Genomic DNA, 18,019 nt, shown 5'->3' on the forward strand with positions numbered 1-18,019 from the left:
GGTAATAGATACCAGTAACCAGACAGCCAGATTGATCAATCGGTAATAGATACCAGTAACCAGACAGTCAGATTGATCAGCCGGTAACCAGACAGTCAGATTGATCAACCGGTTATAGACACCAGTAACCAGACAGTCAGATTGATCAGCCGGTAACAGATACTGGTAACCAGACAGTCAGATTGATCAACCGGTAACCAGACAGTCAGATTGATCAGCCCATAATAGATACCAGTAACCAGACAGCCAGATTGATCAGACAATAATAGATACCAGTAACCAGACAGTCAGATTGATCAGCCGGTAATAGATACCGGTAACCAGACAGTCAGATTAATCAACCGGTAACCAGACAGTCAGATTGATCAGCCCATAATAGATACCAGTAACCAGACAGTCAGATTGATCAGCCAGTAATAGATACCAGAAACCAGACAGTCAGATTGATCAACCGGTAACCAGACAGATTGATCAGCCCATAATAGATATCGGTAACCAGACAGTCAGATTGATCAGCCAGTAATAGCAACCGGTAACCAGACAGTCAGATTGATCAGCCAGTAATAGCAACCGGTAACCAGACAGCCAGATTGATCAGCCGGTAATAGCTACCGGTAACCAGACAGCCAGATTGATCAGCCGGTAACCAGACAGTCAGATTGATCAGCCAGTAATAGCAACCGGTAACCAGACAGTCAGATTGATCAGCCGGTAATAGCTACCGGTAACCAGACCGCCAGCTTGATCAGCCGGTAACCAGACAGTCAGATTGATCAGCCGGTAATAGCTACCGGTAACCAGACAGCCAGATTGATCAGCCGGTAACCAGACAGTCAGATTGATCAGCCGGTAATAGCTACCGGTAACCAGACAGCCAGATTGATCAACCGGTAACCAGACAGTCAGATTGATCAGCCGGTAATAGCTACCGGTAACCAGACAGCCAGATTGATCAGCCGGTAACCAGACAGTCAGATTGATCAGCCAGTGAGCAGAGTGTTCCTATGAAGATAACAGTCTGGTTATGTAATGCAATAAGGGCGTCTGCCAGGATAACACAATATGCTACGGAACAATGCACGCTGTGTGTGGGTGTGTGGGTGTGTGTTTGTGCCACAGAACAATGCACTTTGACTAGAGTATATCAGTCATCTGTGATAGACGTAACATAGGTAACATCACACAATGGAGTTTTATGTGTGTGTGTGTGTGTGTGTGTGTGTGTGTGTGTGTGTGTGTGTGTGTGTGTGTGTGTGTGTGTGTGTGTGTGTGTGTGTGTGTGTGTGTGTGTGTGCGTGCGTGTGTGTGTGTGTGTGTGTGTGTGTGTGTGTGTGCAGACAAATGAAAAGCATTAGGCATAGAGGTGTGGACCATCACATGGTGAACTATTTATAGTTCTAGAAATTAATTTCAACAAATACACTGTCTCTGTAATCCCTCTAACCCATACTGTCTCTGTAATCCCTCTAACTAAGCCATACTGTCTCTGTAACCCCTCTAACTAAGCCATACTGTCTCTGTAATCCCTCTAACCCATACTGTCTCTGTAATCCCTCTAACTAAGCCATACTGTCTCTGTAACCCCTCTAACTAAGCCATACTGTCTCTGTAATCCCTCTAAACCATACTGTCTCTGTAATCCCTCTAAGCCATACTGTCTCTGTAATCCCTCTAACTAAACCATACTGTCTCTGTAACCCCTCTAATAAGCCATACTGTCTCTGTAATCCCTCTAAACCATACTGTCTCTGTAACCCCTCTAAACCATACTGTCTCTGTAATCCCTCTAAACCATACTGTGTCTGTAATCCCTCTAACTAAACCATACTGTCTCTGTAACCCCTCTAAACCATACTGTCTCTGTAATCCCTCTAAACCATACTGTCTCTGTAATCCCTCTAAGGTATACTGTCTCTGTAACCCCTCTAAACCATACTGTCTCTGTAATCCCTCTAAACCATACTGTGTCTGTAATCCCTCTAACTAAACCATACTGTCTCTGTAACCCCTCTAAACCATACTGTCTCTGTAACCCCTCTAAACCATACTGTCTCTGTAATCCCTCTAAACCATACTGTCTCTGTAATCCCTCTAAATCATACTGTCTCTCTAATCCCTCTAACTAAACCATACTGTCTCTGTAATCCCTCTAAACCACACTGTCTCTGTAATCCCTCTAACTAAGCCATACTGTCTCTGTAATCCCTCTAAACCATACTGTCTCTGTAATCCCTCTAAACCATACTGTCTCTGTAACCCCTCTAACTAAGCCATACTGTCTCTGTAATCGCTCGAAACCACACTGTCTCTGTAACCCCTCTAACTAAGCCATACTGTCTCTGTAATCCCTCTAACTAAGCCATACTGTCTCTGTAATCCCTCTAACTAAACCATACTGTCTCTGTAATCCCTCTAACTAAGCCATACAGTCTATGTAATCCCTCTAACTAAACCATACTGTCTCTGTAACCCCTCTAACTAAACCATACTGTCTCTGTAACCCCTCTAACTAAGCCATACTGTCTCTGTAATCCCTCTAACTAAACCATACTGTCTCTGTAATCCCTCTAACTAAGCCATACAGTCTATGTAATCCCTCTAACTAAACCATACTATCTCTGTAACCCCTCTAACTAAACCATACTGTCTCTGTAATCCCTCTAACTAAACCAACTTCCTACGGGTTTCAATCAGAGGCACAAAGCACTTGTAATTTAAAAGTACTTTCTGATTGAGTTGAAATCTGCAGCGTTTATCGTGAATATGATCTCATTAACGATAGTTCAATGGACTCGTCGCCAACATGCCATATACAGTGCATTCGGAAAGTATTCAGACCCTTTGACTTTTTAAAACCTTTTGTTACGTTACAGCCTTATTCTAAAATTCCCCTCATCAATCTACACACAATACTCCATTATGACATCACAATACTCCATTATGACATCACAATACTCCATTATGACATCACAATACTCCATTATGACAAAGCAAAAACAGGTTCTTATACATTTTTGCAAATTTATTTGAAAAAACCCTGAAATATCACATTTACATAAGTATTCAGACCCTTCACTCAGTACTTTTTTGAAGCACCTTCGCTGTGATTACAGCCTTGAGTCTTCTTGGGTATGATGCTACAAGCTTGGCACACCTGTATTTGGGGAGTTTCTCCCATTCTTCTCTGCAAATCCTCTCAAGCTCTGTCAGGTTGGATGAGGAGCGTCGCTGCACAGTTATTTTCAGTTCTCTCCAGAGATGTTAGATCGGGTTCAAGTCCGGGCTCTGGCTGGGCCACACAAGGACATTCAGAGACTTGTCCCGAAGCCACTCCTGTGTTGTCTTGGCTGTGTGCTTAGGGTCGTTGTCCTGTTGGAAGGTGAACCTTTGCCCCAGTCTGAGGTCCTGAGCGCTCTGGAGCAGGTTTTCATCAAGGATCTCTCTACTTTGCTAAATTCATCTTTCCCTCGACCCTGACTAGTCTCCCAGTCCCTGCCACTGAAAAACATCCCCACAGCATGATGCTGCCACTACCATGCTTCACCGTAGGGATGGTGCCAGGTTTCCTCCAGACGTGACGCTTGGCATTCAGGCCAAAGAGTTCAATCTTGGTTTCATCAGACCAGAGAATCTTGTTTCTCATGGTCTGAGAGTCTTTAGGTGCCTTTTGGCAAACTCCAAGTGGGCTGTCATGTGCCTTTTACTGAGGAGTGGCTTTCGTCTGGCCACTCTACCATAAAGGCCTGATCGGTGGAGTGCTGCAGAGATGGTTGTCCTTCTGAAAGGTTCTCCCATCTCCACAGAGGAACTCTGGAGCTCTGTCAATTTCGAGTCTCATAGCAAAGGGTCTGAATACTTATGTAAATAAGGTATTTCTGTTTTCGCTTTGTCATTATTGGGTATTGTGTGTAGATAGATTTTTTATTTTTTATTTTATTTATTTCACCTTGATGAGGTAAAACATGAATTGAATCAATTTTAGAATAAGGCTGTAACATAAAACACCTTGAAAAAGTCAATACTTTTATTTTATTTTTATACTTTCCGAATGCACTGTAGATGTGAAGTAGGCCACAGACAGGGGAACATGGATATAGCAACACTTGTGTGTGTCTGTCTGTGCTACCAGTCTGTTAAACAACGCCCTTCCTCCTGCTTCATTTCATCTCAGAGTGTATTGTAGAAGCTACAGTACAGTATGTATGTCATCTGATAGGGCTGCATCAGTTCACCAGTAGTGACGCAACACCCTTCACACCTCCACAGGTAGGCTACAGGGTGAAGAACATGCAAACAGGAGACAAAAGGGGAGAGGATGTGTTCTGAGTGTGTGTGTGAGTGTGTGTGTGTGTGTGTGTGTGTGTGTGTGTGTGTGTGTGTGTGTGTGTGTGTGTGTGTGTGTGTGTGTGTGTGTGTGTGTGTGTGTGTGTGTGTGTGTGTGTGTGTGTGTGTGTTCTGAGTGTGTGTGTGTGTGTGTGTGTGGCGACAGAGAATGAGCAAGAAAAGGAGAAAGGGGGGAGAAATATCTGCTCGGTTTGAATGCCTGTAGAATGTTGGGCCACCCACCAGTTTGAATACCTGTACAATAATGGGCTACACCCACCACAGTTTGAATACCTGTGGAATGTTGGGCCACCCACCACAGTTAGAATGCCTGTAGAATGTTGGGCAACCCACCACAGTTTGAATACCTGTATAATGCTTGGGCCACCCACCACAGTTTGAATACCTGTAGAATGCTGGGCCACCCACCACAGTTAGAATGCCTGTAGAATGTTGGGCCACCCACCAGTTTGAATACCTGTACAATATTGGGCTACACCCACCACAGTTTGAATACCTGTGGAATGTTGGGCCACCCACCAGTTTGAATACCTGTACAATATTGGGCTACACCCACCACAGTTTGAATACCTGTGGAATGTTGGGCCACTCACCAGTTTGAATACCTGTACAATATTGGGCTACACCCACCACAGTTTGAATACCTGTGGAATGTTGGGCCACCCACCACAGTTAGAATGCCTGTAGAATGTTGGGCCACCCACCACAGTTTGAATACCTGTACAATATTGGACTACACCCACCACAGTTTGAATACCTGTGGAATGTTGGGCCACCCACCAGTTTGAATACCTGTACAATATTGGGCTACACCCACCACAGTTTGAATACCTGTGGAATGTTGGGCCACCCACCAGTTTGAATACCTGAACAATATTGGGCTACACCCACCACAGTTTGAATGCCTGTAGAATGTTGGGCCACCCACCAGTTTGAATACCTGTACAATATTGGGCTACACCCACCACAGTTTGAATACCTGTGGAATGTTGGGCCACCCACCACAGTTAGAATGCCTGTAGAATGTTGGGCCACCCACCACAGTTTGAATACCTGTATAATGCTTGGGCCACCCACCACAGTTTGAATACCTGTAGAATGCTGGGCCACCCACCACAGTTTGAATGCCTGTAGAATGCTGGGCCACCCACCACAGTTTGAATACCTGTAGAATGCTGGGCCAACCACCACAGTTTGAATACCTGTAGAATGCTGGGCCACTCACCACAGTTTGAATGCCTGTAGAATGCTGGGCCCCCCACCACAGTTTGAATGCCTGTAGAATGCTGGGCCACCCACCACAGTTTGAATACCTGTAGAATGCTGGGCCACCCACCACAGTTTGAATACCTGTAGAATGCTGGGCCACCCACCACAGTTTGAATACCTGTAGAATGCTGGGCCACCCACCACAGTTTGAATACCTGTAGAATGCTGGGCCCCCCACCACAGTTTGAATGCCTGTAGAATGCTGGGCCACCCACCACAGTTTGAATACCTGTAGAATGCTGGGCCAACCACCACAGTTTGAATGCCTGTAGAATGCTGGGCCACCCACCACAGTTTGAATACCTGTAGAATGCTGGGCCACCCACCACAGTTTGAATACCTGTAGAATGCTGGGCCAACCACCACAGTTTGAATACCTGTAGAATGCTTGGGCCACCCACCACAGTTTGAATACCTGTAGAATGCTGGGCCACTCACCACAGTTTGAATGCCTGTAGAATGCTGGGCCACCCACCACAGTTTGAATGCCTGTAGAATGCTGGGCCACCCACCACAGTTTGAATGCCTGTAGAATGCTGGGCCACCCACCACAGTTTGAATACCTGTAGAATGCTGGGCCACTCACCACAGTTTGAATGCCTGTAGAATGCTGGGCCACCCACCACAGTTTGAATGCCTGTAGAATGCTGGGCCACCCATCACAGTTTGAATACCTGTAGAATGCTGGGCCACCCACCACAGTTTGAATGCCTGTAGAATGCTGGGCCACCCACCACAGTTTGAATACCTGTAGAATGCTGGACCACCCACCACAGTTTGAATGCCTGTAGAATGCTGGGCCACCCACCACAGTTTGAATGCCTGTAGAATGCTGGGCCAACCACCACAGTTTGAATGCCTGTAGAATGCTGGGCCACCCACCACAGTTTGAATGCCTGTAGAATGCTGGGCCACCCACCACAGTTTGAATACCTGTAGAATGCTGGGCCCCCCACCACAGTTTGAATGCCTGTAGAATGCTGGGCCACCCACCACAGTTTGAATGCCTGTAGAATGCTGGGCCACCCACCACAGTTTGAATACCTGTAGAATGCTGGGCCACCCACCACAGTTTGAATGCCTGTAGAATGCTGGGCCAACCACCACAGTTTGAATACCTGTAGAATGCTGGGCCACCCACCACAGTTTGAATGCCTGTAGAATGCTGGGCCACCCACCACAGTTTGAATGCCTGTAGAATGCTGGGCCAACCACCACAGTTTGAATGCCTGTAGAATGCTGGGCCACCCACCACAGTTTGAATGCCTGTAGAATGCTGGGCCACTCACCACAGTTTGAATACCTGTAGAATGCTGGGCCACCCACCACAGTTTGAATGCCTGTAGAATGCTGGGCCACCCACCACAGTTTGAATACCTGTAGAATGCTGGGCCACCCACCACAGTTTGAATACCTGTAGAATGCTGGGCCACCCACCACAGTTTGAATGCCTGTAGAATGCTGGGCCACCCACCACAGTTTGAATGCCTGTAGAATGCTGGGCCACCCACCACAGTTAGAATGCCTGTAGAATGCTGGGCCACCCACCACAGTTTGAATGCCTGTAGAATGCTGGGCCACCCACCACCATATTCCCTATTTAGTGCAATACTTTTGACCGGGGTCCATAGGTTAAAAGTAGTGCACTATATAAGGATGAGTGATGTGTAGTTCGTGAACGATTCCTTCTTTTTGAACGATTCTTTTTACTGACTCGAGAGTCATGATTCGTTTTTCTGAGTGACTTGTTCATTTTAGTCTGTCGTTTGACCCGCTTGTGCTGGCTGCAATGAGTCCTACAGTTGCATGAAAAGCCCGTTTCTGCTTGATCTGGAGGCTCTGTGACGCAAAAGCGGAGCCCTCAGAGGCACGCATGGGCCAAATTGAGCTCCACCCCGCATCGATGTTGTAACAATGTGGAGGGCTCCATATAGCTTTGCTTTGACATGATTGGTTGAAGGTAGGTCGGGGTGGGAGTTCCTGTATAAACGCAAACTCACTTCCTTGACAACTTCCTTCACAACAGCTCTGCTCAACAGCTCAAGAAGTATGAGTTCCCTGACTTTTGCAGAGTCTGTATTACCGTAAGTGCTGCACGGCCAATGCAGATACTGACCATGCAGCGGCTCTAACACAAGCTCTGACCATGCAGCGGCTCTAACACAAGCCCTGACCATGCAGCGGCTCTAACACAAGCCCTGACCATGCAGCGGCTCTAACACAAGCCCTGACCATGCAGCGGTTCTAACACAAGCCCTGACCATGCAGCGGCTCTAACACAAGCCCTGACCATGCAGCGGCTCTAACACAAGCCCTGACCATGCAGCGGTTCTAACACAAGCTCTGACCATGCAGCGGCTCTAACACAAGCTCTGACCATGCAGCGGCTCTAACACAAGCCCTGACCATGCAGCGGCTCTAACACAAGCTCTGACCATGCAGCGGCTCTAACACAAGCCCTGACCATGCAGCGGCTCTAACACAAGCCCTGACCATGCAGCGGCTCTAACACAAGCTCTGACCATGCAGCGGCTCTAACACAAGCTCTGACCATGCAGCGGCTCTAACACAAGCTCTGACCATGCAGCGGCTCTAACACAAGCCCTGACCATGCAGCGGTTCTACACAAGCTCTGACCATGCAGCGGCTCTAACACAAGCTCTGACCATGCAGCGGCTCTAACACAAGCCCTGGCCATGCAGCGGTTCTAACACAAGCTCTGACCATGCAGCGGCTCTAACACAAGCCCTGACCATGCAGCGGTTCTAACACAAGCTCTGACCATGCAGCGGCTCTAACACAAGCTCTGACCATGCAGCGGCTCTAACACAAGCTCTGACCATGCAGCGGTTCTAACACAAGCTCTGACCATGCAGCGGCTCTAACACAAGCCCTGGCCATGCAGCGGTTCTAACACAAGCTCTGACCATGCAGCGGCTCTAACACAAGCCCTGACCATGCAGCGGTTCTAACACAAGCTCTGACCATGCAGCGGCTCTAACACAAGCTCTGACCATGCAGCGGCTCTAACACAAGCTCTGACCATGCAGCGGTTCTAACACAAGCTCTGACCATGCAGCGGCTCTAACACAAGCTCTGACCATGCAGCGGCTCTAACACAAGCTCTGACCATGCAGCGGCTCTAACACAAGCCCTGACCATGCAGCGGTTCTAACACAAGCTCTGACCATGCAGCGGCTCTAACACAAGCCCTGGCCATGCAGCGGTTCTAACACAAGCTCTGACCATGCAGCGGCTCTAACACAAGCTCTGACCATGCAGCGGCTCTAACACAAGCTCTGACCATGCAGCGGTTCTAACACAAGCTCTGACCATGCAGCGGCTCTAACACAAGCTCTGACCATGCAGCGGCTCTAACACGAGCCCTGACCATGCAGCGGTTCTAACACAAGCTCTGACCATGCAGCGGCTCTAACACGAGCTCTGACCATGCAGCGGCTCTAACACGAGCCCTGACCATGCAGCGGTTCTAACACGAGCTCTGACCATGCAGCGGCTCTAACACAAGCCCTGACCATGCAGCGGCTCTAACACAAGCTCTGACCATGCAGCGGTTCTAACACAAGCTCTGACTATGCAGCGTCTCTAACACAAGCCCTGACCATGCAGCGGCTCTAACACAAGCTCTGACCATGCAGCGGTTCTAACACAAGCTCTGACCATGCAGCGGCTCTAACACAAGCTCTGACCATGCAGCGGCTCTAACACAAGCTCTGACCATGCAGCGGTTCTAACACAAGCTCTGACCATGCAGCGGCTCTAACACAAGCTCTGACCATGCAGCGGCTCTAACACAAGCTCTGGCCATGCAGCGGCTCTAACACAAGCTCTGACCATGCAGCGGTTCTAACACAAGCTCTGACCATGCAGCGGCTCTAACACAAGCCCTGACCATGCAGCGGCTCTAACACAAGCCCTGACCATGCAGCGGCTCTAACACAAGCTCTGACCATGCAGCGGTTCTAACACAAGCTCTGACCATGCAGCGGCTCTAACACAAGCCCTGACCATGCAGCGGCTCTAACACAAGCCCTGACCATGCAGCGGCTCTAACACAAGCCCTGACCATGCAGCGGCTCTAACACAAGCCCTGACCATGCAGCGGCTCTAACACAAGCCCTGACCATGCAGCGGCTCTAACACAAGCTCTGACCATGCAGCGGTTCTAACACAAGCTCTGACCATGCAGCGGCTCTAACACAAGCTCTGACCATGCAGCGGTTCTAACACAAGCTCTGACCATGCAACGGCTCTAACACAATCTCTGACCATGCAGCGGTTCTAACACAAGCCCTGACCATGCAGCGGCTCTAACACAAGCTCTGACCATGCAGCGGTTCTAACACAAGCTCTGACCATGCAGCGGTTCTAACACAAGCTCTGACCATGCAACGGCTCTAACACAAGCTCTGACCATGCAGCGGCTCTAACACAAGCTCTGACCATGCAGCGGCTCTAACACAAGCTCTGACCATGCAGCGGCTCTAACACAAGCCCTGACCATGCAGCGGCTCTAACACAAGCCCTGACCATGCAGCGGCTCTAACACAAGCTCTGACCATGCAGCGGCTCTAACACAAGCTCTGACCATGCAGCGGCTCTAACACAAGCCCTGACCATGCAGCGGCTCTAACACAAGCTCTGACCATGCAGCGGCTCTAACACAAGCTCTGACCATGCAGCGGCTCTAACACAAGCTCTGACCATGCAGCGGCTCTAACACAATCTCTGACCATGCAGCGGTTCTAACACAAGCCCTGACCATGCAGCGGTTCTAACACAAGCTCTGACCATGCAGCGGTTCTAACACAAGCCCTGACCATGCAGCGGCTCTAACACAAGCTCTGACCATGCAGCGGCTCTAACACAAGCCCTGACCATGCAGCGGCTCTAACACAAGCTCCTTTGGCTCAGCGGCAATCGAGTTTATATCTCAGTGCCCCAGAGACGTGCTCCGACCACCAACTGTCTGTCATATTTACGCGCAGGAAAATAGATCATGATAAGAAACCTACATGTTTAGAACTGAAAAGGTGCAAGAATTAATGGAATTAATTGATTATTGAATGTTTTGATGGAAACCGTTTTGCTCAACAAACTCAATGACTAATCTTTCTGGGGAGGCTGCAGTTCGAGAACGACTTTACCACCTTGCCTGGTTACCCAGACTACTTGCTCCGGTCCAAACGCTATGCCCCGCCTATGGACGTCACTTCTCCGCAATGAGAAATTATGTAGCGAAAGACAGAGCCGCGGAAGAGTCGTAAGGCTACTAATCACCCGGCAGTCAAGCAATGCATTCCACCAAGAGTCGTTCACAATCTACTCCGGTTTCAAATGTATCAATACATAATCTTACTTGTATGCCTAGCAATCAACAAATGTACATTGTTTAAAGCACACGTTTACAAATCTCAGCCACAAATGACAGCTCCAATACCCCCCTATGGTGAACTAGAGGATTGTAGAATCATGACTCTTTCGAGTTTTCTATTCGCCGGTAACGGGGCCTGCGGACTCTGAGCATTACTGCCTCAAATGAATGAAATATGAGTTATTTTGATTAAACGATCTTAGTTAGTAAAAAGAGCCAAACTTCCCATCACTATAACAGGGATCTTTAGTTTTGGGGTTTTGGCGTCCTAAAGGACAAGGGTTTGGACCGGAGCCTGACCAGATGATCAAAGGAACAACAAAGCCCTGAGGTTCTAAAGGACATTATGACACCTGAGATCTTTGAAGAAGAACCCCCCTGTATCCTTTCAAATATCTCTGTACATGGACACGAAACCAGTTCTAAATGTAGCAGATTGTGATTGGGTTATATTGTCACCTTGGGAACAGAGAGGCTTGAAATAAACAGAGACACAAAGGTATTGAGAGTATTTTTTGCTGACATGTCAAAAAGGGGTGGTGAGTGATGGGTACTGTAAGAACAGGTACCATGGACAGACTGTGTGTATCTGACCTGCTCTGGTCCATGGACAGACTGTGTGTATGTGACCTGCTCTAGTCCATGGACAGACTGTGTGTATCTGACCTGCTCTAGTCCATGGACAGACTGTGTGTATGTGACCTGCTCTAGTCCATGGACAGACTGTGTGGATGTGACCTGCTCTAGTCCATGGACAGACTGTGTGGATGTGACATGCTCTAGTCCATGGACAGACTGTGTGGATGTGACCTGCTCTAGTCCATGGACAGACTGTGTGTATGTGACGGATGTGAAATGGCTAGCTAGTTAGCGGTGGTGTGCGCTAATAGCGTTTCAATCGGTTACGTCACTCGCTTTGAGACCTTGAAGTAGTGGAGCGATGGGTAACGATGCTTCGTGGGTGACCAGATGATGATGTGTTGTTGATGTGTGCAGAGGGTCCCTGGTTCGCGCCCGGGTCGGGGCGAGGGGATGGACGTAAAGTTAAACTGTTACATGTATCTGACCTGCTCTGGTCCATGGACAGACTGTGTGTATCTGACCTGCTCTGGTCCATGGACAGACTGTGTGTATCTGACCTGCTCTGATCCATGGACAGACTGTGTGTATCTGACCTGCTCTGGTCCATGGACAGACTGTGTGTATCTGACCTACTCTGGTCCATGGACAGACTGTGTGTATCTGACCTGCTCTGGTCCATGGACAGACTAGACTGTGTGTATGTGACCTGCTCTAGTCCATGGACAGACTGTGTGTATGTGACCTGCTCTGGTCCATGGACAGACTGTGTGTATGTGACCTGCTCTGGTCCATGGACAGACTGTGTGTATCTGACCTGCTCTAGTCCATGGACAGACTAGACTGTGTGTATGTGACCTGCTCTAGTCCATGGACAGACTAGACTGTGTGTATGTGACCTGCTCTAGTCCATGGACAGACTAGACTGGGTGTATGTGACCTGCTCTAGTCCATGGACAGACTGTGTGTATCTGACCTGCTCTAGTCCATGGACAGACTGTGTGTATCTGACCTGCTCTAGTCCATGGACAGACTGTGTGTATCTGACCTGCTCTGATCCATGGACAGACTGTGTGTATCTGACCTGCTCTAGTCCATGGACAGACTGTGTGTATGTGACCTGCTCTGATCCATGGACAGACTGTGTGTATGTGACCTGCTCTAGTCCATGGACAGACTGTGTGTATGTGACCTGCTCTGATCCATGGACAGACTGTGTGTATGTGACCTGCTCTAGTCCATGGACAGACTGTGTGTATGTGACCTGCTCTGGTCCATGGACAGACTAGACTGTGTGTATCTGACCTGCTCTGGTCCATGGACAGACTGTGTGTATCTGACCTGCTCTGGTCCATGGACAGACTGTGTGTATCTGACCTGCTCTGGTCCATGGACAGACTGTGTGTATGTGACCTGCTCTAGTCCATGGACAGACTGTGTGTATGTGACCTGCTCTAGTCCATGGACAGACTGTGTGTATGTGACCTGCTCTGGTCCATGGACAGACTGTGTGTATCTGGCCTGCTCTGGTCCATGGACAGACTGTGTGTATCTGACCTGCTCTGGTCCATGGACAGACTGTGTGTATGTGACCTGCTCTAGTCCATGGACAGACTGTGTGTATGTGACCTGCTCTGGTCCATGGACAGACTGTGTGTATCTGACCTGCTCTAGTCCATGGACAGACTGTGTGTATCTGACCTGCTCTAGTCCATGGACAGACTGTGTGTATGTGACCTGCTCTGGTCCATGGACAGACTGTGTGTATCTGACCTGCTCTAGTCCATGGACAGACTGTGTGTATCTGACCTGCTCTAGTCCATGGACAGACTGTGTGTATCTGACCTGCTCTGGCCCATGGACAGACTGTGTGTATCTGACCTGCTCTGGTCCATGGACAGACTGTGTGTATCTGACCTGCTCTGGTCCATGGACAGACTGTGTATCTGACCTGCTCTGGTCCATGGACAGACTGTGTGTATCTGACCTGCTCTGGTCCATGGACAGACTGTGTGTATCTGACCTGCTCTGGTCCATGGACAGACTGTGTGTATCTGACCTGCTCTGGTCCATGGACAGACTGTGTATCTGACCTGCTCTAGTCCATTTCTGACGGCTGATCTAATCCCCTCTAACTCTGATCTCTCCTCAACAACACAGGTGTGTTTGACTGCAGAGTGGGAGGTAGAATAAGATAGAGCGAGTGTGTGTGTGTGTGTGTCTGTGTGTGTGGTTGCAAATAAAAAACACCTTACCAACACAGATAACAGCTATATGCCGGAAGCTCAATCAATTAATATCTCTCTCTCTCTCTCTCTCTCTCTCTCTCTCTCTCTCTCTCTCTCTCTCTCTCTCTCTCTCTCTCTCTCTCTCTCTCTCTCTCTCTCTCTCGTTCATAGGGCAGTTGCAGCGATGGGACAAAACTGTAACTACCAATTGGGGAGAAAAATGGGTAAAAAGACCCCAAAAAAACAAGGTGAAACTGATCTTAGATCAGCACTCCTACTTTGAGACACTTTATGAATATGGGAATTCACTGTGTACTCTGAGAGGAGGAGAGTGAATTGGTCTGGAGAAACAGATGGTAAACTGGTCTGACCCAGTTGAGATAAATATAGACAGACAGACATGAGAGGAGGGGAGAGGAGAGGAGGGAATAGGAGAGGAGGGAAGAGGACAGCGTTGTTTTACCTGTCAGGTAATCAGGATCAGACAGGCACCTGGTGGGCTGTGATTGGTTTAAATCTTACATACTGTGACCAGTGCCTAAATTGGAATCTGTTGAAATCCTACATACTGTGACCAGTGCCTGAATTGGAATCTGTTTAAATCTGTGTATTTCTGCTAGTGAACGAACGAGCGGCGAGAGAGAGAGAGAGAGAGAGAGAGAGAGAGAGAGAGAGAGAGAGAGAGAGAGAGAGAGAGGCGAGGGTCAAGAGCCATGCGTCCTCCGAAACACGACCCCTGCAAAGCCGCCGCACTGCTTCTTGACACACTGCTCGTTTAACCCGGAAGCCAGCCGCACCAATGTGTCAGAGGAAACACCGGACAGCTGGTGACCTAAGTCAGCTTGCACGTGCCCTGCCCACCACAAGGAGTTGCTAGAGTGCGATGGGACAAGGAAATCCCGGCCGGTCAAACCCTCCCCTAACCCGGACGACACTGAGCCAATTGTGCGCCGCCTCATGGGTCTCCCGGTCACGGCCGGGTGTGACACAGCCTGGGATCAAACCCGGGGCTGTAGTGATACCTAAAAACCGCTGCGTCACTCGGGAGGTAAGTTTCACCTTTTAGATTATAATGAATAAGACTACGTGGACAGGTGGGGACCTGATCTAGGATCAGTTTAGCCTTTTAGATTATAATGAATAAGACTACATGGACAGGTGGGGACCTGATCTAGGATCAGTTTAGCCTTTTAGATTATAATGAATAAGACTACGTGGACAGGTGGGGACCTGATCTAGGATCAGTTTAGCCTTTTAGATGATAATGAATAAGACTACGTGGACAGGTGGGGACCTGATCCTTGATCAGCACTCCAACTCCTACACACTTTGTGGATACAGACCCTGCAATTCAAGTTAGGAGCTGAACAGCTTAACTGAAAAGGAAGGGTTAACTATTGTAACCCTGGTATAATAGTGAGCCAATTTAAAAAAAAACATTTAGCAGACACTGTTATCCAAAGTGGTTACAGTAGTGTGTCCATATATTTGCATACCGGCTCCCCCTCGTGGGAATCGAACCCACAGCCCTGGTGTTGCAAGCACCATGCCCTACCACCTGAGCCACACAGGACCTGCAGTGGACACTCTTGCAGCCAGTCCCAAATCGTTCCCTATCCCTTCACCTTGGCCCTAACCCCTCGATGTTAGTGTGCCTAAAGGTGTTAGTAGGTTGAGCTTCCACCTTACAGATGTGAAAACACTGAAGGGTTGGGGCCAAGCGGAGGGAGGTAACGAACTGGGACCGCCGAGCAGCGCTAGCTTCACTAGACATGAAATACAACTGTTTTTGTGCTTAGAGAGGGACCAAGTATCCCCACTGAATAGATACCATCTACCACATCACCTACCCTTTTCTTGGTGCCAATCATCAGGCTTGACGTCGGCGATCGTGTATCCATCCTTCTGGGTGAGGCAGAGGTGTGTTTGAGTGCTTTAGTGAGGATGTGTATGGGTGAGGGTGAGAGGACTTCCCCCTGGGCTACAGGGGAGGCTGAGGGGGAGGTGAAGGGGGAGGGCCGGGGAGAGAGATTGCCCATCTCAACGGCGAGGTCCTCTGTGCAGGCCAGCCCGTGACTACGCAGGTAATCATCTGTCTCTTTGTCGATGACCAGCAACCTGGTACGATGCTCCACTGCTCTGATACGATACACTACCTAGGGGGAAGAGGGTGATAGAGACAGTAACACAATTAGACCCAACCAAATCATGAGAAAACAAAAAGATCATTACTTGACACATTGGAAAGAATTAACAAAAACAACAGAACAAACTAGAATGCTATTTGGCCCTAAACAGAGAGTACACAGTGGCAGAATACCTGACCACCGTGACTGACTCAAACTTAAGCTGCACTTCCTAACCTCCTGCTCAATGTATGACCATATTAGAGACACGTATTTCCCTCACATTACACAGATCCACAAAGAATTCGAAAACAAACCCAATTCTGATAAACTCTCATATCTACTGGGTGAAATAACACAGTGTGCCATCACAGCAGAAAGATTTGTGACCTGTTGCCACAAGAAAAGGCCAACCAGTGAAGAATAAACACCATTGTAAATACAACCCATATTTATGTTTATTTATTTCCCTTTTGTACTTTAACTATTTGCACATAGTTACAACACTGTATATAGACATAATATGACATTTGTAATGTCTTTATTCTTTTGGAACTTCTGTGAGTGTAATGTTTACTGTTAAATTGTATTGTTTATTTCACTGTTGTATATTATCTACCTCACTTGCTTTGGCAACGTTAACATATGTTTCCCATGCCAATAAAGTTCCTTGAATTGATTTGAATTGAGTTGAGAGAGAGGAGGGGAGAGAGGAGAGGTAGAGGCAAATAAAGAGAGAGGGGGGAGAGGAGAGAGGAGAGATATAGGGAGATAAAGAGAGAGGGGGAGAAGAGAGAGGAGAGATATAGGGAGATAAAGAGAGAGGGGGAGAGGAGAGAGGAGAGATAGAGGGAGATAAAGAGAGAGGGGGAGAGGAGAGAGGAGAGATAGGGGGAGATAAAGAGAGAGGGGGAGAGGAGAGATAGAGGGAGATAAAGAGAGAGGGGGGAGAGGAGAGAGGAGCGATAGAGGGAGATAAAGAGAGAGGGGGATAAATTATTAACTGCTTTCACATTTTTGTTGAACCGTTCATAGTCATGTCAATAAAGCACAAATTGTGAGAGGGAGCGACAGATGGATTAGAGAGAGTGAGGAAAAACAATGGAGAGGAAAGTAAGGAGAAGAGAGGGAAAGAGATGAAAAGGAGGATGAGAGAAGATATTTTAGATGAGGTGATGAATAATGACAGAGCCAACAGAGGACAAGGAAGAAGGGAGAGAGAGAGAAACAGAGAGTAATGGGTTAACATGGAGAGTAGGGTTGTCAATTCCAGTTCAATTAAGAAAGTAAACCAAATTCCAATTCCAAATGTTCCTCATTGAAAAGCATTGAAGAGAATTAGAATTTCAGTGTAGGCTACTTCCTGAATGGGCTGGAATTGAACTGGAATTGACCCCAACCCTGCTGGAGACAGGGGTAGTTAAAGGGTTAAAAGGTGATCCGACCACATCTCGGGCAAATAGCTGTTGGTGTGACAACCTCAACCCAGTTTCAAAGACTTGAGTTTGTTTTTAACACAACTAACACACAGTCTCAGCTCCACAATACCTTCCATTGATTCCCATGACAATAAGGACCCATTTGACCCAGTTCACTGTCCATCCCTTAAGGCTACGGGAAGTTTGTCTGTAATGTCTTTTCCCTTGTGTGTCGGACACCAGGAAAACTAGATGTCACCGTTGACGTCGGCTAAATGGGATCTAATCACATCTAAATCTGAAGTGGGCAAACAGGTAGAAGGTAACCTGTTGTCTGTGGTTCACACGCATACTGTAACACACACACACACACACACACGCACACACTCAAACGGACACAAATACTCGAGTCGCACTCACTCACACACACACACTCAAACGGACACAAACACTCGAGTCGCACTCACTCTCACACACACACACACACACACACACACACACACACACACACACACACACACACACACACACACACACACACACTCACACACACACACACACACACACACACACACACACACACACACACACACACACACACACACACACACACACACACACACACACACACACACACACACACACACACACACACACACA

Source organism: Salvelinus namaycush, chromosome 2 (genome assembly GCF_016432855.1).
Source record: "Salvelinus namaycush isolate Seneca chromosome 2, SaNama_1.0, whole genome shotgun sequence".
Lineage (NCBI taxonomy): Eukaryota > Metazoa > Chordata > Actinopteri > Salmoniformes > Salmonidae > Salvelinus > Salvelinus namaycush.